Raw genomic sequence first — 21,009 nt, 5'->3', positions numbered from 1 at the left:
ACTTAGTGACGGAAATTAGTGACGACCATTGAAATTTCAAGAATTAATACGGATAAATGACTGAAAAACGTCAGTCATTAATTGGTGATAGAATATTCCGTCACTAATGCAAACTTACCAGGCAACCGGCTTGATATCCGTCGTTGTAACTTTAGTGACGGACGAATCCGTCAATAATATTTTTTATCGACAAGATATTTTATGACGGATTAGCCGATATTAAGTATGTCACTAAATCTGTTTAGTACCTAAATTTCACTAATTAGTGACGGACAGTCACTAAATAGCGAGTTTTTTTGTAGTGATATTCCATCCGGACCACTTAGGAGTCTCGACCAGTTACTTTTCTGCACTCGTTTTATAAAAATGATAAATAGTTAAAGTGAAGAAATGGTAAAGTAAGAGAGAGAATAATGTTGAGAAGAATCTTCTCAACTTTTCAACATTGTTCTATCTCTTATTTTATCATTTCTCCACTTTAACTATTATTTTAATATCATTTTTATAAAACTAGGTAAAAAAATGATTGAGACTATTAAATTGGGACAAAAGTTACGCAGATAATCAAAGTTAAACAAATTACAACACAAATGTGGCACTCTACATAATTTACCAAAACCTAATCAGGGGAAATTAGTAACATAGGCTGTAAAACAAATGAAAGGAAAAAAGAAAACAATGCTATAAGTGCAATTAATCGTGGACGACAAATGCATCTATAAAATCTCCACATCTTTAAACACTGATGACGAGAACATCTTGTTTTAAGCATCGTCGACATCAATACAATGCAAAAAATTCAAAAATCATAATCAATAAACACAAATAGTATGAGAAAAATGCCTCTCTGGAATTATATAAAATGATGAATTTCTGGGCCGTCGGACCGCACTGTCCCTCCATATCTTATTATTTCGATTATAATTTTGTGAGGTTGAGCCTTTTTAGTAAGAGTGATGCTAAATGGCCACATTATGGCCAGTCACACAGGGTTAATTTAGTCAATTTAATGGTATCCAAAAAATTAAAATTACTTGATTGTCCTTCCCTCATTTTTAGTCTATGTTACCTTCCAAATCGTCATTAATAGATAATTCAGCCTCGACTTAATGAGAAAAGATCTACTGGGCGATTGTAGTGAGCGACAGATGAGCGACTCCTTCCACGTCACCCATTCTTTTCAATTATTCTACGAATTTCTCTCTCTCATCAACTCCACCTTCTTCAACGTCTACACCTAAAATTTTGCTGCAATTGTTCCTCTGCAAAAGTTAAAAATTCTCTACACTCTCATCCACAATTTTCTTCTTCGCCGTTCCTTAATCTTTTATCACAGCCAAAAGTTATACCCAAGGGGATAAACAATATTCGACAAATTTTTGTCCATCGTCGATGAAGGATGAGAGAAAGAGGATGATTGAGCTTCAATTCAACTATCGCCAATTGAGATGCGAAATTTTTAGAGAAATTTATTTCGTTGACCAATTCACTTCTTTCTTACCCAATTTCATTCTCCATAAACGTGTGTTCCTCTTCTTTTTTGCCAATTCTCTCTCTCTCTCTCTCTTTTAATGTGACAATCAAATTCCTTGTGCTCAGTTTTTATCAAATACCATTTCATTCTCTCTATTGTTTAATTGTATGTCTATAATATTTGCCTTCATAGTTGTTTCATCAATTCTTTTCTACTACAAACAACACAAATCGCATTTTATTCTCTCTTTTCAAAAGTCGGCGTCCTTAGCGTTCTTCCTCGGATATGACACCCCCACTTCAAGAACTCGTTGTAAATGAGCAACAAGAGTAAGAAGATCTATTTTGTTCTACAAGCAGAGTTAGTTTTAAGGCAGAATAATCCTCCTCTATTTTGCAAAAGAAGTAAATTGGCATTGTTATGCTAATACTTTGGGGTCACTTGTGTGGATGTTGAATACTCTGATTACTAGAGTCGGGACTGCATATTTATTTACCTAGTCCTGTGAGGCTGTGACTCTTTTCCGTTCTTCAATTCTAATAAATTTGTTTGAGATGGTATTAGCAAGCTTGAACTTAATACGGTTATGTTTTGGAGAAAAGATGTTTGTGTTGGCATGTTATCTGCTGATTCTTCATGTTTTAGGATGATACTAACAATATCAAAAAAGAATGGCCTTCATCTATGAAACTACAGTATGGTATCTTCTAAAATGAGCGGTCAAATATTACTAGAGAATTACTGATCAAAATATGGTAACTTGCTGTATTGAACTGCTTTAGATTGCAGACATCACCAACTCAATATCAATCTAAACACACCAACAGACAAATGACCTCATGCCATGACGAAAACCAAGCTCTTTAACATACATAAGCATACACCAACTTCTCATTGTCATTGTAGATCAACCAAAAACCAAATTGAAGATGGACTTAGGTTGAAGGAAACAAGAATAAGGTATTTATAAGATAATACTGGAGCATTTTCTCAAAAAATTTGTTTCAATGATCAAAATCTAATTTCTCCCAAAGTACTATGAATTTCTCATACTGACTCGCTAACTTCCAGTCAAGTACAATCAATCCAACTCGAGGAAAATTAAATCAAATCTTAAGCTCAGTTTGCATCAACCGTCAGGCACCGTGAGTCTCTCGACGAGGGATGGACCGGTCGAGGTGTAGGTGGCTCTGGCCACTAGCAACGTTGAGGCAGCGATTGAGTTACTCACGGGAGCGACTGAGTTGGGGAAATATGAAAGTGGTCAAGGGTTGCTACTGAGAATGAAACAGACCGAGAGAAATCAAGAAAGGGGAAGAAGAGATTCGTCACCGTCTCTATAGAATTGGGCAAGAAACAATGCAACTGGTTGGTCAGTTAAATTTCCCAAAGAAATTGCACTTCTCAATTAGTGGCAGTAGCAATCGAACTGGAGCTCTTATCTTCTTCTTCTTCAGCGCTGATAAACTCTTCATCGGCGATGGACGGAAATTTGTCGAACATTGTTTATCCCCTTGGGTATAACTTTTGACCGTGATAAAAGATTAAGGAACGACGAAGAAGAAAATTGTGAATGAGAGTGTAGAGAATTTTTAACTTTTACAGAGGAACAATTGCAGCAAAATTTTAGGTGTAGACGTTGAAGTTGAGGAGAGAGAGAAATTCGTAGAATAATTGAAAAGAATGGGTGAGGTGGAAGGAGTCGCTCATCTGTCGCTCACTACAATCGCCCAGCAGATCTTTTCTCATTAAGTCGAGGCTGAATTATCTATCAATGACGATTTGGAGGGTAACATAGACTAAAAATGAGGGGAGGACAATCAAGTAACATAGACTAAAAATGAGCGACAGATGAGCGACTCCTTCCACGTCACCCATTTATTAATTACTTGATTGTCCTTCCCTATTTTTAGTCTATGTTACCCTCCAAATCGTCATTAATAGATAATTCAGCCTCGACTTAATAGCAAATTTAATTACTGTCCTCATTAATTACTACTCCATTTAATAGCAGATTCATTAGTATACTTAATAGCGTTTGCAAATTAAAGAGAATAAACTCACAACCTTTTCTATCCTTGTTATTTCTTGTACTACATCATGTTAGTAAAGATACGACAGCTGTCATTTTAGTACTAAGATTTTTCTTTCTTAATACTATGAAATTAAATTAGAAATTAACAAAACCTATTTAGAAAATTAAAATATATAACTACGAATCTTAGTTGTAACTCTTAAAAATAAAATTTTAAAATTGTATTAATAATCTCATTAACGAAAATCAATCCTATTGGAAATTATAATTGAAGAAATTAATCTACTACTTTTTGTATTTTATTTATTAAATGTAATTGAACAATTAAGGTGATTTTTAGATTAATATGAACAGTCCAATAGTGATTAATGTATAACTTCATTCAAATTTAAAAAACTCACTATATTATAGTATTGAATTGATCTAAACACTATATTAAATTGTTCTATTTTTATCTAAGATTCAATTGAATTCAGTAGTATCAATTAAAAAATCCCAAGCATATCAAATTAATATATTTGTCTTTTATATTCTAGTTTTAGATTTAATTGGACAATTAAGGTGAATTTTAGATTCAACCCAATTCAAGAATCTAATCACTATTGAATTGTTCAATTGATTATATATTCAATTGAATTGTTTAGTTACATTATATAATCGATTGAATCTAAACACTATTGAGTTAAGTAGAATTACTTAACTGATTATATGTTAAAATAACTCTAAGTTCAATTGAAATTTTAGTTACATCTTACAATCGAATGAATCTAAGACTAGACCTGCCTAAGGTTTATCGAACCGGCGGTTAAAACCGAAACCGTAACCGGCGGTTACGGTTGTGAACCGAAACCGTGAGAATTTATCCAAATCAAAACCGTCGATTTTTGAACCGTGGTTCGGTTCAGGTTCAAAATTTTTTGAACCGAAACCGTGCTGGAATCGCCGGTTCCGGACTGTTTCAAACCGGAATCGCAAAAAAACCACCGGAAAACCGTAAAATCAAGCCGAAACCGCAAAAAAACCAGCGGTTCGGAATCGTGAGAAACCGTAAAAAACCGCCGGTTCGGAACCGAAACCGAAACCGAAACCGGCGGTTTTGGAATCGGAACCGTAACCGCGAAACACCTCGCGGTGCGGTTCCGGTCCAACAATTTCCAAAACTGTAACCGCCGGTTTTCTGAACCGTGGGCACCTCTATCTAAGACTACTGAACTACTCAACTGATTCTATTTTCAATTATCTCTAAGTACAATTGAATTGTTTAGTTGTATCTTATAATCGAGTGAATCTAAGCACTATTGAATTTTTCAATTGAATATTTGTTCAGTTTACACTTTACACTTAGTTCAATTGAATTATTTAGTTATGTCGTATATTTAAATGAATCTAATCACTTTCGAATTGTTCAATTGATTATCTGCTCAATTAGTTCTAAGTTTAATTGAATTATTTAATTACATCGTGTGTTTATATGTATCTAAGCACTATTGAATTGTTCAATTGTTTCTAAATTCAATTGAATAGTTTAGTTGCATCTTATATTTAAGTGAATCTAAGCACTACTAAATTATTCGATTGTAACTAAATTGCATCTTATATTTAAGCGAAACTAGAATTTTATTCATTTCAGTATAAGCCTCAATTGAATTGAATATCAAACTAATCTATATTCGGTTGACTAATCTGTTTTATTAAATTTTAAGTCAATGTGTTTATACGATTATTATTATTTTATTAATGAATTATGAATTATTATAATGTCAAATATTACTATTTTGTTATTATTTAAATTACTTGATTGATTTTAATTGATTAGTACAAATTCAAAATCCCATCAGCCTTCTTAATTTATTAGATTATTATATTGAACCAAATTTATTTAAGGATTATTTGTTGTTTAATTTTATAGCTATTTTTAATTGTAATCGATAATTTTTAAGTAATAAGTATTATGTTGTATTCTGTATTTTTTAAAAAATTTATTACTATTATTTTAAACAAATAAAATGATAATATATTACCTTTTGCAAAATTAGACAATTGAGTTGAATTTTAAATTCAATTGAGAATTAAATTTTATTGTTAACATTGTGATTGAGTTACTGATTGTATTGATTTAAAATTGTAACTAATTAGTAGTACCTCTCGCGGGGAGAGAATAGTTTTAAATTTAAATTTGAAATAATATCCTCCTTCTATCTTGTTAGCATGCTTCATTAATGGCATGATTAATCGTGCTTGATTAAATACAAGCATGTTTCTTTAATTAAGTATCTACAACATTTATCAAGATGAATAAATTTATCAAAATTGAAAATTAGAATTGACCCTCCTCTCATGTTCCAATGCTTTACGTAGGCCATATCCATTTTTCTGCAACAACATTTCTTCAAAAACAACCAAAAGTCTTTCTATTGATTTATCGAAATTTACAGATAATCAAAAACAATTTCATGAAATACATTTAAGAAACCCATCAAAGTTATGTAGGGCGACCCCGCGCCCGGATACTCAAAGACGGCCAGCTGCTCATCATCCTGCTCGATAACTCTTTCAGCTCTAGCTTAAGTAAAAAAATCGACACTTATTTGCTATGCTTGACATAGAGCTAAACTCATACGAAAAATTTTAAGTTTTGTATATTAAGGATTTTTTGCACAAATCATTGTGAAAAGAAAATGGGTGAGACTGACTGAGAAACTAAAAATGGCTATTGGCTCCATTTTGTGTTAATGCGGGCGGGAGAGAAGAACTGAGACTGCCAATTTCTATTCCAAATATTGAAAGGATATAAAAGTAAAATCAAATAATACTAAACCAGAAATTTGAAGTAAACCGATTTTTTTTTTTTGCTATTAAACCAATTTATGGCTGGCCATAATGTGACCACATATGCCATAGCATTATTGTTTTGGTAAAGGGTAAAGAAAACGAGCTTTCCAAAAAAATTGAATTAAAAACTAATGTCACCAACCTCCTGCATTTCACAATAAATAATAATAAATGAAACAGCAACCTCTCTTGTCTCTTGTGCCACGAGGTTTTTTAGGGTTTGAGCAAATAATTTTGTACATTGTGATGAACTGATGATACACTAGAATCCAAAACCATACCTCTTAATTACCATAACAACAATTTTTTTTTATATTTTTTTAAAATTAAAATATTAATTTTAAAACATACTAAAATGGGAAAAAAGAAGTTATTTTTATATAATTATTCGTACTCAATATCATTCACTAAAATTTGTAATTTCAACAAATTATATACCATGAGTACAAGTTAAAATTACATCAGTGAACCTTAATAAAGAATTGCAAAAGTAAACAAGATATTAATTAAATTGTGCTTATCGTATTTAATCAAAATATGTATCTATATATTCCCATGCTTCAGAAACACTTACCTTACCAAACAAGTAGAAAATGGAGAAAACAAAAACACCACTCTTGTTGATAATTTCGTGCCTACTAACCGCCGCGGCCGACTCCGAAGCCGTATGGTTCGAGAACATCTGCCAGGGAAAGGAGAACCTTGTGAAGCTAACCGTGTACATCCAAGACATCCAAGGCGGGCCTAGCCCCACCGTCTACACGGTGGCCATATCTCCCATCTCCGCTAGCTCCCCGGGCGGCTTCGGCGTGATCAACGTGGTCGACCACCTGGTCACGGCGGGGCCGGACATCAATTCGGAGGCGGTCGGGCGGGCCCAGGGTCTGGCGATCTTGGCGGATCTGCACACGGTGGCGGCCTCCGAGAACATCAACTTCGTTTTCACGGCGGGGGAGTTCAACGGCAGCACGATCACCACGATTGGCCGGAATCAAGTGGCGAATTCGGAGAGGGAGCTGACGGTGGCCGGAGGAACCGGCGCATTCCGTTTTGCGCGGGGGTATGCCATCACGAGGACCTACTTGGAAGATACCGTCGCGGATTATCTTGTGTTGCAGTACACATTTTACGTGACACGCTACGCCGGCGCATCACGCGGCACCGTCTAATATTCCGTTGTTGTATTTGAGATTAGTTTTTGTAATAAGCTGACTAATTGCGACTTTTATGGTTCTACGTTTTATGAAATAATTACGCCTATATTGGGTATAGTAGTGATGTTATTGTATTGTAACTGATTGGAATGAGTGAATGGATTCGGTTTTTTCAGTTGTCATTATGAATTATTTATCTAGGATTAAATTATATATGAGATTATTTTAGCTGAATAGTGTGACTATGATGACTTATTATCATAAGACTGTCCATATAGGATAAAGTTGTGATACTATCTTTTGAACCAAATATGATATATATTTAATCATGAGGTTAATCTTGTTAACCGATAACTTAATTAATGTTGTCTATCTATCCTGAATCATTTACACTATTTTGTAGTGAAATATTTTTGAATCTTTTTAATCACATGGAAGGTAATTAATGAATGTGGGTTATATATATAGGTAATACCACCAATTATGACTGAATTTGTACTTTTCCACGAGCTTAAGTTTTTGTCGTAAATATCAAGTACTTTGACTACTTTAACTGTGTTTGAGATTACAACAATTGATGACTTTGGCAAAATTGAAGCATATGCAGCTCGTTGGTTAGTTTGGGTAGACTAATAGGACGGGAAAATTAAGCAACGTTGTCATTTAGAATAGTTGTAATCGACGTCGTTTCACGCAAAGATTGTGATTAAACCACATGCCTCATGATATTTTTCATGTATTTAGATTAAATTCTCCTTGTCCGTAGGCAAAATTTTAGGATATATCATCCTTCTGTGCACGTATATGTTAGTTATCATCGTCAAGTTTCTTTCTTTTTTTAGTTTAGATTCAATTTAGTAATGGCCACATATGATTCCATTTCGCCAGACTTAACAATTGTGGAAAATCCCAAATAATATAAAAATTCATGATTTTTTCATCCAAGTTGTTTTTACCATGTGCGAAATTTTGGAATTGGTCATAGGTAATGATATTTTGTTACCCATAGCCATTAATGGATCAAAATAATTAAGAGTGATTGTCTAAATACAACTGGTCAAATATTAGGATTGAAGTTCACATCTAATCAGCAATTCGTGAGTTATAATATCTTGATTCGAATGTGAGACATGTTACAAAATACTCGTAGTAATCAGCATACATATAGGTTGATCTGCCTCTCTAAAAGTGAAGTACTTAATATTTTTGGGATAATGTATTATAGACTATACTCTTTAGTAATTAAAATAATCTGAGTATATAAATTCGTATGAAATTAAAACCCAAAAAATGAACAACATTAAGGTGTTAAAATAAAAATAAATAAATGAAACAAAAAAATTGATGTCAATGTGAACTAAACGAGAATGGAATATATGACTGTTGCTCATTTAAAATGAATTCCTATCCCAGTCGAGGGTGCCACTTGACTTGAAGATACTGTAAATTTTTTCATTGTTGTTTAATTTGTCCACGTGCAAAAAAACATGAGCCACGTATAAATTTGAATGTACTGTACTTGCTAAAATTAAAGTCCGAATTTATGGAGAGGGCTATCTTTGATAATGGAATTCCCTAACTAGCACATGCAGTATCACTCATGTATACACTATATATTGAATATTGATTTCAAGAAAATACTATAGTAATTCAAGTATTTTTCTTTAGTCCCGACAATATGCGATCACAAACAAGACACTATAATTAGGCCTCCTGCTTCGGCAACAACTACATGAGTTGTTCTTTTTATTCAATTTTAGAGAATATATTTGCTTCAGTTTTTGGTTTGAGATTCTTTTGTTGATACGGCGTCTTTTTGTTTGTTGTTGGTGGTAAATTGGTTATTGTATAGTCATCTCATTGTGTTATATTTGTGTCTGCTGCTATCTTTTTTGTGTGGACAATTTTCGTTTGAATTTATGATTTACTGATATTATTTGTTTTCTGTACATTTTGTATTTTATCTAAAAATTAGTACTCTCGCCGTCCCTTATTAATCGTTCACTTTTTTTTTTATTTTAGTCCGTCCCCTCATTAATTGTCCACTTTCACTTTTTATTTTCATAAATGGTTCCACATTCTACTAGCTCATTTCAACACATTTAATTATAAAACTAATATACAAAAATGGGACGGAACCCATATTCCACTATCTTTTTCAACTCACTTTTTTTTGTATTTCTTAGGGCATCCACAATGGGACTGATGTACTATTTATTAGCACTAAAAATACCTGCAAGTTTACAGAGTAGATCTAGTATAGCTAAAGGTCAGTACCGGGATATCGAACACAGAGAATAAGATTACAACTGTCTATCATATACTAAGCGTCATATACTATCTAGAGACACATATTATTTTTGGTTTTTGGTTTCATAAACTAGACATAAATATAAATAAATAAAATAAAATAAAATAATACAAAATAGGCTAAAGAATGTAGAGTTTCAGGATCCAACTAATATAACCTAGTGATGATTAATCTCATAGAACCTTTACCTTTATGTGTCTCCAGGATTATTAGGAAAGTCGCGATTATCAGATAAGCCCCCTCTCGAGTGTACCTATCCAGTAGATTAGACTCTAACTATCAAAGTCTCCTTCTAATAGATTAGATTCTAACTCCTTAAGTTCCTAAGACTCAAGCCCTCACAAAGGGTCCCCTCTCTCGAGTGCAGATAAACCTATGTGTTGTACCCGTTCCTTTCACCACGTAAAACTAGCTATCTCTCGATTAATCTAGTTAAACGGACATAGTTCTAAAGTTGGCCAGACAAAAGAACAATAAAAGCACAAGAACAAGCAAAACAATCACGAGCTAGGAAAAAGTTCAATTCAATAAATCAAAACATGTTCATAGTCTTCACCGAAAACCATACAAAAGATATTTAACTACTCATAGACAAGTAGTAAAAATCAATAAAAGGACTAGACATGAAAGAAATAGATAAAACCCAAGGTTGAATCTTCAATCTTCAGTCTCTCTTGCCTGGATCTGCAGAGCTCCGCTCCAATGGAAGATGAATGAATTGATGTGTGGAATATGGAATGGAAGAATGTGTAGAGGGGAAAGGATTGGAGGTTCTGAGATAGAGATTGTGAATTAGGTTTGGGTATTTATAGGCTAGAAAAAGGGTTTAGGAATGGTAAAAATTATCCTCCAAGAAATATAAAAGATATTATTTTCGAATTCTTCAATTAATAGGAGAGATTTGAGCAACAATTTATTCCTTCCTTGAATTTCCGCCTAATTTCCGTCAGCTTTGACTGCACTGTGCAATGTTCGTAGAATGGTCATAACGTTTTCCACAGAACTCCGATTGAGACGTGCGAGATGTCCACGCAAAACTCTTTCGAAGACGAAGAGAATGATATGAATTAAGCACTGATTGGACTTCAAACTCGCTGGCAGAATGAGCTCGAACAGAGGCTGCTGCACCTTGGTCTTTTTGCACCTTTTTCTATCTTTTTCTATCATTTATCAACAAACACATTAAAAATACCAAATGTATAACATATGCAATTTAAGAACATAATTTGCATGATTGACATTTAAAACGAGGAAATCTAGCCTTTAAAAACATGCAAAATCCGTGTTTGTCAACTCCCCCAAACTTAATTATTTGTTTGTCCTCAAACAAAACAAGAGAAAAACAAATTAAGAAACACGAATGTTAAGAACTAGACTTCATAGTTGCCTAAAAAATTACAATAAAAATAAAGAGTTTGACAAAGAATACAAATCAAATCAAGCATAGCTTATTAGTGCATTTTCATTACTAGCTCGTTGATCACGTTGAAATACATGCGCTCACAAGTGTTTAGAAGTGTGTTTATCACTCACTCTCAAAGTGTTTATTGGAAAAAGTGTATGCTCTCAGATCATGCAATATGCAAAGTTTACTATAGGCTTGCTCGAAGTCTAATCCCTCCTCTACTTTATGTGATTAAAATCAAAAATCCGAAAGGTCTTTATTTTAGGTTATAATGTAGGCTCTTTGGTAAAGTGAGGAAATATGGCTAAAAAGTGACTAAACCCAAACATAGCAAAAGTGATCAATTTCTACTACATCAAACTTAGCATCCCACCAACAATTCGAATCTCAGTAAATTCTAGACTTTGTCTAAATTTCTTCTCACTTCCCAAATTCCTTTGATTTTTTTTTCTTTTCTTTTCATTTTTCTTTTACATCATTTTTTTTATGCACAACTGAATATCTCATTCAAACCACAAATGTCTATGCACTTTTCACAAGTAAGCACACTACTTTTCTCTCTACCTTATCTCTCCAACTCTTTTCACAAAATATAAACTAAAATTCACCAAAAGTGTATGTATATTTCCCTTTATTAAGCTTCCAAAGGAAAAGGCATTAAAGGCTCAAAGTGGCTAGCTAGGAAAAAATGTTTTGAGTAAGGTTAATAATTTGGATATAGAAAGTAGTTAAGAAGGATGGCCTAACGTCCTCTTTTATCATTTAAACACTATGTAGACTTAGGCAGACTAGGAGCAAGTTCTAGAAACAAGTACATGAAAGCAGATAAATCACACAAGAAGAAAATTATAGCTCAAAGTCTCACAAGGTATAAGCATGATTCAAGGTAAACAAACAATTCATTAATTGTGCACATTTTCACTAAACCTTCAAATCAATGCATCAAGTCAACTCAACCAATACATAAACAAACTTTTCATCATAGGCAACTCGGTCTGATGTCCTTCAACATTCTAAGTTTTCTATATTATGCTCATGACAAGATTCACCTCGGGTTAACTAAAAAAAAACTAACAAAAACAAACTAATCTAAAACTAACAAAAATAAGCAAAAACAACTAAACTCACGGTCCACTACTTCATCCCCGCAAACTTATTCAAAACTACGTTAAGAATAAGTTTTTAAAGTCGATAGGGACGTGAGTAAACTAAGAAAACAAAATAAACTAAAGCAACAAAAGAAAAAGTGAAAAAAAAATGATACCAACGTTGGGTTGCCTCCCAACAAGCGCTTGGTTAAATTCTTTAGCTTGACGTTCTTTTAAGCTCATAAGTTAGCCCCCATTCTCGGGACTTCCTTTGGGGTGCCTTTTGTACCCACGCTCTACGGAGTATATCAAATGTTGTAGTAGATAATTGCATCTTCCATAGGAGCGGAGAGTAATCCATTGTTGTGCTTCGTGCTCCTTGCAAAATAAATAAAAAAAAATTTAAAACAAAACTATACAAAATATTACACTCCAAATTAGTATTATCAACCGTTCTACAATATCAGCTTAAAGCAATAATAATCCTCGGCAACGGCGCCAAAAACTTGATGCACTATTTATTAGCACTAAAAATACCTGCAAGTTTACAGGGTAGATCTAGTATAGCTAAAGGTCAGTACCGGGATATCGAACACAGGGAATAAGATTGCAACTGTCTATCATATACTAAGCGTCATATACTATCTAGACACACATTATTTTTGGTTTTTGGTTTTATAAACTAGACATAAATATAAATAAATAAAATAAAATAAAATAATATAAAACAGACTAAAGAATGTAGAGTTTTAGGATCCAACTAATATAACCTAGTGATGATTAATCTCATAGAACCTTTACCTTTATGTGTCTCCAGGATTATTAGGAAAGTCGCGATTATCAGATAAGCCCCCTCTCGAGTGTACCTATCCAGTAGATTAGACTCTAACTATCAAAGTCTCATTCTAATAGATTAGATTCTAACTCCTTAAGTTCCTAAGACTCAAGCCCTCACAAAGGGTCCCCTCTCTCGAGTGCAGATAAACCTATGTGTTGTACCCGTTCCTTTTACCACGTAAAACTAGCTATCTCTCGATTAATCTAGTTAAACGGACATAGTTCTAAAGTTGGCCAGACAAAAGAACAATAAAAGCAAAACATGTTCATAATAGTCTTCACCAAAAACCATACAAAAGATATTTAACTACTCATAGACAAGTAGTAAAAATCAATAAAAGTACTAGACATGAAAGAAATAGATAAAACCCAAGGTTGAATCTTCAATCTTCAATCTCTCTTGCCTGGATCTGCAGAGCTCCGCTCCAATGGAAGATGGATGAATTGATGTGTGGAATATGGAATGGAAGAATGTGTAGAGGGGAAAGGATTGGAGGTTCTGAGATAGAGATTGTGAATTAGGTTTGGGTATTTATAGGCTAGAAAAAGGGTTTAGGAATGGTAAAAATTATCCTCCAAGAAATATAAAAGATACTCCCTCCGTCCCCCATTAAGAGTCACACTTTTCCATTTCGGTCCGTACTCAATTAAGAGTCACACTTCATTTTTACCCTAAATAGTAAGTAGGTCCCACATTCCACTAACTCAATTCACTCACATTTTATTATAAAACCAATATAAAAAATGGGTCCCACATTCCACTAACTTTTTCAACCAACTTTTCTTTACATTTCTTAAAACCCGTGCCCGGTCAAAGAGTGACTCCTAATAGGGGACGGAGGGAGTATTATTTTCGAATTCTTCAATTAATAGGAGAGATTTGAGCAATAATTTATTTCTTCCTTGAATTTCCGCCTAATTTCCGTCAGCTTTGACTGCACTGCGCAATGTTCGTAAAATAGTCATAACTTTCTCCACAGAACTTCGGTTGAGACGAGCGAGATGTCCACGCGAAGCTCTTTCGAAGACGAAGAGAATGATATAAATTAAGCACTGATTGGACTTCAAACTCGCTTGCAGAATGGGCTCGAACAGAGGCTGCTGCACCTTGGTCTTTTTGCACCTTTTTCTATCTTTTTCTATCATTTATCAACAAACACATTAAAAATACCAAATGTATAACATATGCAATTTAAGAACATAATTTGCATGATTGACATTTAAAACGAGCCAAATCTAGCCCTTAAAAACATGCAAAATCCGTGTTTGTCAGGGACGCCCTAAGCGACGCCCTATGCACCGTCACGTCAGCATTTTATCCTCCTCCTATTCCACCTGCAGTGGAGCGGACTATAGCCCACCCTAAGTGACGCCCTAAGCATTTTTTACTTCTATTTTGTATTTATATTTTTATGTTTGCAAATGTAAATAAAATAAATAAATAAAAATAACACAGTTAAAGGAAAATTCTAAATTTACTTAATTAAAAAAAAGTTACAAAATAAGAAATAAAAAAAAAGCACAAAATACAAAAAAAGGAGGCTAGTCTAGAGAAGTCTCAACTTGCGGCTGAGGCCATCGATCATCCGCTGGATGCCCTCGATTTGAGCCGGGTTGGTCGCCTGCATGAGGGCGGTGTACGCGTCCAACAACGTCCTGTAGTCGGAGGAGGCCGCCAAATCCGCGTACGCATGGGCCGCAGTCGAAGTCGCGGACGGCGTTGAACTCGGGGTCGGCGACGAGGCCTGGTCAGGCGGCGCAGCGAAGGAGGATGTGGCCTTGCCCTTACCCTTGGCAGCCTTGACGCCAGGGGGACGCCGGGAGGACATCGGTGTGCCGGAACTCTCATCCTCGAACACCGGACTGTTGAGGTCCATCGGAGACGCACCGCTATCGCTACTTGTATAATCAGTGAAGGTGTGCTTCGACGCCCTCCTCCTCGCCGCCGTCGATTGGGGAATCACACCACCAACGAACTTCTGCTTGTCCCTCAAGAGCGCCCAGGACTGGTAGTGCTTGAAATCGCTGTACAATGAAATGTACGACTGCATCGCTTTGTCCCGCACATCCGCGAGACTCTCGCCACTGGCCTGCTCCCTCTCGCACTTCTCGTACTCCTCCGCGAATAAATTTACCTGCTTCTTTATTTGATCTCAGTGCTTGCGGAGCTGCTCCCTGTGGCGCTTGTACGCGTACGCCGGCTTGGCCGCGTTGTATTTCTCGGCGATGCGCTCCCATTACGCAGTCACCCTCTGGTTGTTGGCGTACACCGGATCCTCCGAAACATCAATCCAACATCTCGTCAAGACGATGGATTCGGGGTCGGAGTAGTTCGTCCTTCCCGGGGCGAACTCTTCGCACACCTCCGTTGTAGGCAACTTCTAGGCTCGTGCCTTGATCCGCTTATTTTTGGTGGCGGACCTAGAAGCGGCGGCGGGCCGGCCGCGAGGTGCGGCGGCGCCGCGGCGGCGGAGGGGCGGTGGGGAGAAGGTTCCATATCAGACAGCCCGTATGAGTCGGTGGAAAAGTAGAGATCGTACTCGGCGTTGGTGTCGAATGGCTGGTATTCATCGGGTTCTGTACCCTGCCATCGTGCACCACCGAACATCGGACTATTCGGATAATCCCCGGAATCCATTTTGCTTGAAAATGTAGTGAATTTGAGAGTAAAGTGAGAAAAATGAAGTGAAAATGAGAGGAATATATAGGTTTTGAAAATTTAATAAAATTTTAAAAAAAATAGAACCGCGTCGCATTGTCCGTGACCCATCGTCCGCATCGTTTACAGTGGCGGACGAGGCGACAGACGATGTATCGGGCGCGGACGATGGGTTACCCATCGTCCGCGATGCTGCAGTGGCGGACGATGCGACAGACGATGCATCGTCCGTCTCATCGTCCGCCCCATTGCGGATGCCCTTAAAACTCGTATCGAAATCAAAGTGGACCAATTAATAGGAGATGGAGGGAGTAGTACTATATAATAATACTATTATCTTTCATATATCTATACCCTAAGGGCGTGTTCACTATAGAAGATTTCCATTTCTGACATTTGGAAGAATTAAATTTTTCAAGAATTGAGTCATAATTAGTCACATATATAATTTTTGTTTTCATTGTTCAGTATCCTAGAATTGGTCCAAAATTGGTCCAAATATTATCCAAAATAAAGACTTTGGATCTAATAGAACAATGGATTCACAAATTTATGAAGTTGAACATTATCTAGTTTGATTTATCTAGAACTACAAGGCGATTTTTTTTTATGTTTATGACAAAACATTGTGATGTGATTGGTGCGACAAAAAAGCAATGAAATTGAATAGATATTCTCGTGCTCATTCTCATTCAGTGATATAGATGTCACCGGGAAAGTTTATTGGATTTTAGGTTAATCCTATTAGGATTGAGTTCACTGAATTGTTTACCTCCTCCGTCCCTAAATAATATGCTTTTTGAAATCAGCATGGATTTTAATATAAAATTGATAAAATAAAAGAGAGACAGAGAGAAAAAGTTATAAAAGTATTATTAGTAGAAAATAGGTCCCACCTCATTAGAGAAAATACACTTTTCAAAAATAGAAAGTGCATATTCTTGTGGGACGGACTAAAAAGAAAAGAATACATATTATTGAAAAGTAAAATGCGGAAAATAAAACAAAAGAAATCTTGAAGGCTAATTTTGATTGATTTGAATTGTTCTTGTTGATGCATAATATATAGGTATTTATAGGACGCTAGATATAAATATACCTAGGAACTATAATATTGGAATTCTACATTATAAATGTTATCCACTTTACAAAGATTGGGACTCCACACATTCTGTTCCCAACATACTTGGGACACTTCTATTTATCTTTCCAACACTACCCCTCAAGTCAAGTATCGATTTTTTTCGACACTTAACTTGCATGGCCTTCACTTTGATAAATAGTTTATACTCGTATTCAGGAGTTCTTCACTTTTCATTGACAGTTTATGCTCGTATCATAGAGCTTCTTCAATTCATCATTGATATTTTATAATCATATCAAGGAGTTATTTGTTCTTCACTGAAATTTTAAACTCATTTCTAGGAGCTTCTTCAATTTTTTCATTGATTGTTTAGGCTCTTATCAAGGAGCTCTTCATTATTGAAAGTTTAGACTCATTTCAAGAAGCTTATTCATTTTCTGTTGACAGTTTTAACTCGTGTCATAGAGCTCTTCGATTTTTGGTTGACAGTTTCAACTCATGTCAAGGAGCCTTCTTAGACATTTTTAACTCATATCCAGGAGCCATTTTTTATAGTTTTAGCTCAAATCTAGGAGCCATCTTAGACAGTTTTTTTTTTCTTACTGACAATTTTGACTCGTGTCGAGAAGTTCACTCGTCTTTGGACTGAATTTAATTTGCAGCCCAAAGCAACATTTTGGAAGGCCATTATTAGCCCATTCAGCTTCAAATTCATCTGAGCCCAATAAGGCGAGCCCAATTACAAACCAATTGATCAAACACTGCACCAAAAACACCCCTTGCTGCAGCATCCTCTTAACCAAATCCACCGCCACATGAGTAAAACTAGGGATGCTTGTCATTGCTCGCTGAAAATCATTCACAATATCAAACTCATGCAACTTCAAATCAACATATTCAACCACCCGGCCAATTATCCGCCCTAATTCATACACATCGCAACTAAATGTATCAGCCACTTCAACAATGGGTATCATCTTTTGATCCATTCTCATCACAATATAAGAACATGCATGTAACATCCCGGATTTTCGAACCCTAATTTTAGAGTCCTAGAATTTTATTGATGACGTGGGAGACGAGAATTAATTGATGAATGAATTTATTGCATGAGTTTCTTATGACCAAGTCGAGTTTAGGGTTGTGTTGGAAGTTTGAAAAGTCAAACTTGTTGATTATATGATGTGGCATGTGATTAATTAATTTATGAGGTGAATTATTTGTTTAAGGGTGAGTGAGAATATTAGGGAAATTTCCATAAATACTAGCCACATAATTTTGAGATTTTCGAACCCCTTGACCTTTTGGGGAAGGAATTCTATTTTTCCGGACTTAATTTAATTCTTGGGATATTTATCCAAATTAAATCAAAACCCAAATATTCTCTATTTCTTGATGAGAGAAATCGACACCTATACTTGTTCTAGGTGATTTTCGAAAATCACCTCTATTTGGGAAAGAAGAATTATTTTATTTTTATTTGATCCCTTATTTGATTTCCTTCCATACCTAGAATTTAAATATTCTACCAAATCTTTCCATACCTCAAAAGATCTTGCCATATCTTATTTTAGTTAATATTAGGAATCCATTCCTTATTTAAAAGGGCATAGTACACACCTATTTTCCCTTCTCCAAAGGAGGATTTTTATTTTGCTCCGTGATATTTTATTCTACTCCGTAAAATATACCAAACGAAATCTTGGCTAAATAAGGGACATAATTTTTGCAATCTCCATGCCTTGAACCCTAGCTCACTTTTTATTTCTTCTTCCCTACTCCACAATATTTATTTTTATTTAATTGTGGAGAATCAAATCTTCCCAAATATTCTATTTTATTTACCTAGAGATTTTGTTTAACTCTATAAATAAGAGAAATCCCTAAACCCTAGCCACCAACATTTTCGCCCCCCACCCCTACTACACGCCTCCCTCTCTCCCCTCACTCTCTCAATTTTTCTTCTTTTATTCTCCAATATTTCGTCATCTTTTGGAGAAGAATTGAAGTTTAATCCAAGAATCTTGAAGAACCAAGGCTAATACTTTGATTTCTACCGTTCGTTTTCTCAAAAAGGTATTCTCATATTAATCCTCTTCTTTCTAACCGATTAATTGGTATTCTTGAACCCTCATGCATACGGAACGAGTGAAAGGGGGAAAATAAATTGATGATTTGGATGTATGTGTGTGTGTGAAATCATGTGTGTGCGTGTGCGTGTACGTCGTGTGTGTGCGTGTGTGCGTCGTGTGTGTGTGTGTTTGTGTGTGTGTGTTGGCAAAACACTCATGTGTGATATATGTTGATGATAGATCTAGAGTTAAGATGCGAATGAAATTTATATGATGATCATGATTTTGATTGGTGAAATTAAGATAAGTCGATGAGAAAAGGGAAAGCGTTGAGACATGCATGTTTAGGAGTTGATTTTGAAACTGAATTGCGATATGTGCCTATGTGATTAAAAGGTGAAACCTCGGTTGCGAAGCAGGATAACAAAGGGAAAGAACATACTTGAAATCTAAGTAGTCAAGGTGGGCTTTATTCTTAAACTCTCTTATGTTGCAAATTTATAAATGTGGAGAGATTAGGGTGGTTTAACTGTTATGCCATGCCTATGTATGTTTTGTTGTGATATTGTGCGTCTGATGCCCGGTTTGAGAGTTCGCTCAATTGGGCTATAGGGCTATGGATATGTTTAAATGAATTCGAGTCTGAGTAGGGCCGCAAACCCTACCAGGATGTGTACACGGTGGGATCGGGAGCCGTCCTTGCTAGAAGGGAGGTCGAAGAGATGCTCACCTCAATTCCTTCGCCCCTAAGCGACGAGAAGAAAGACGAGGAGATGGGACCATCCGAGAAGGGAGAGAGCTCAAACGCGGAGAGTCGGAAGAACCGAGAGAGGATGAGGGCGGAGATGATTAGCGACCAAATAGTGATTTTTGTTTTCCTTTCCCCATGTTTTGAGAATTTTAAGACCTTTACTTACTTTACCTTTTCTTTCGCAATTGCTTTACTCCTTTTCATTCGATGTACTAAGACCTTTTGGCCACGTTTTAAGAATTAATGGGGAAATTGCACCTTTTTATTATCTTGTCTTGCAATGAGCTATCTCTACTCTTTTCTACCTTATTGCGTGAATGTACTTGCCCATTCTATTTTTTTCTCTTTTCTCCCAAGCATCTTTCATTTTGTGGTGCAACTTTATTACGCCTTTTCTTGCGCAACTGTTTTCCTACAATGCTATTGTGTGGTCATCCCTTGGACCTTACTTGTAGAAAGAATCAAACTTTTCTTTCAAAATATATCACATTACTATTTTTGGGTTTGAATAAGTGCGCTAACGACTCAAGTGAAAATGAATCAGAATGCCGCCTAGACGCAACGTAAGGCACGAGGAACCCTCCTCCCAGGCTTCGGAAGAAGAAAGTGTGACGCAACCAAGGCCGCCGCCGCCACCACCACCTCCACGGGTAAATAGGGAAGTCGTGAAGCTGTTCTTAGACCAAAAGCCTCCCCTCTTCGACGGAATGGGTGGGTAAACCAGCGAAGGCTGAAACCTGGGTACGCGCTTTGGAGCGCATTTTCAAGACCTTGGTGTGCAATGATGAGGAGAAGATGATCTGCGTGACGCATCAACTAACCGGGTCCGCCGACTTTTGGTGGGATACCAAGCTGAAGACCATGCCCCAGGACCGAGTGGACGGGATAATGTGGGAGGACTTCAAAACCGAGGTGTATAACAAGTACATACCTAAGAGCTACCGCAAGGCAAAGGCAGCCGAATTTTACAACCTCACTCAAGGGCGCCTGTCAGTGACCGAATACGACCGTGCGCTTTGTGACATGACCCGCTATGCGCCGGAACAGACAGATACTGACGAGAAGCTAGCTGATAAGTTTCGTGAGGGCCTGAGACCTGAGATTAGGATGACGTTGGCTGTCAGTGGAAAGCTTACGTACGCAGAGGCGCTGGCCCTCGCACTGGACGTTGAGGCGGCGATGCCTAAGGAGAGGAGCGCGGGGAACACTATGCTGGCACTACCCCTGCCACGCCCTAACCATGATAAGAGGAGGTGGGACGAGAGTCGGACCCACTATGACAACAAGCGATACCGCCCCGCCCCGAA

General features: G+C 36.3%; 1 pseudogene; it reads left to right on the top strand.

Moving 5' to 3' along the window:
• Positions 1 to 6,906: 6,906 nt before the first annotated feature.
• On the top strand, positions 6,907 to 7,677 carry LOC125190720 (dirigent protein 22 pseudogene; annotated as a pseudogene).
• Positions 7,678 to 21,009: the final 13,332 nt, after the last annotated feature.

This window comes from Salvia hispanica, chromosome 5 (assembly GCF_029641045.1).
Source record: "Salvia hispanica isolate PSC_SH4W2 chromosome 5, Shi_PSC_v1, whole genome shotgun sequence".
Taxonomy (NCBI): domain Eukaryota; kingdom Viridiplantae; phylum Streptophyta; class Magnoliopsida; order Lamiales; family Lamiaceae; genus Salvia; species Salvia hispanica.
The sequence above is the reverse complement of the archived record's forward strand: the minus strand, read 5'-3'. Positions and strand labels throughout refer to the sequence as shown.